This window comes from Phyllostomus discolor, chromosome 4, assembly GCF_004126475.2.
Source record: "Phyllostomus discolor isolate MPI-MPIP mPhyDis1 chromosome 4, mPhyDis1.pri.v3, whole genome shotgun sequence".
NCBI classification, from domain to species: domain Eukaryota; kingdom Metazoa; phylum Chordata; class Mammalia; order Chiroptera; family Phyllostomidae; genus Phyllostomus; species Phyllostomus discolor.
In genome coordinates, this window is record NC_040906.2 from 193,347,153 (window position 1) to 193,347,649 (window position 497).

The window sequence follows — 497 nt, forward strand, 5'->3', positions numbered from 1 at the left end:
CGAGCGCGCCTTCTCCGCCGCGGTTGCGTTCGGCCCCGGCAGCCGGGGGCAACCGAGAGCTGCAGCGGCGGGAAACCTAGCTGTGGCGGGAAGGCCGTCCCAGCGCCGGCTCGGAGAGCTGAAAAAGTGGCGGCGAGACATTCCTACGGGAGGGAGGGAGGAGGACGGTGGAATAAAGCTTGTAGGAAGAGCGAAAGCGACACCGTTCGTCTGTACCAGGATGGCCGAGTGGTTAAGGCGTTGGACTTAAGATCCAATGGACATATGTCCGCGTGGGTTCGAACCCCACTCCTGGTAGTTGCGTTTGATTTTCCTTTTCTTTTTTTAAAAATATAAATTTCACATGGCACACCTCCCTTTGGACTCAGGAACTCGGTATTCTGGCTGGGATAGGTAGAATCCTCACAATGTGCGGCTGGCTTCCTCCAGGCCTTACACCTCGCGGCAAGCGGGCTGGAAGTGAGGCGCCGGCGGTGGCCGCCCTGGTTCCCGACAGG

The 497-nt window shown here is 59.2% G+C and overlaps 1 non-coding gene across 1 annotated transcript; it reads left to right on the forward strand.

Annotated features, from left to right (window-relative positions):
- Positions 1-214: 214 nt before the first annotated feature.
- TRNAL-UAA lies at positions 215-297 on the forward strand. The gene has a single exon. It is a non-coding gene; the product is annotated as a tRNA-Leu (tRNA).
- Positions 298-497: the final 200 nt, after the last annotated feature.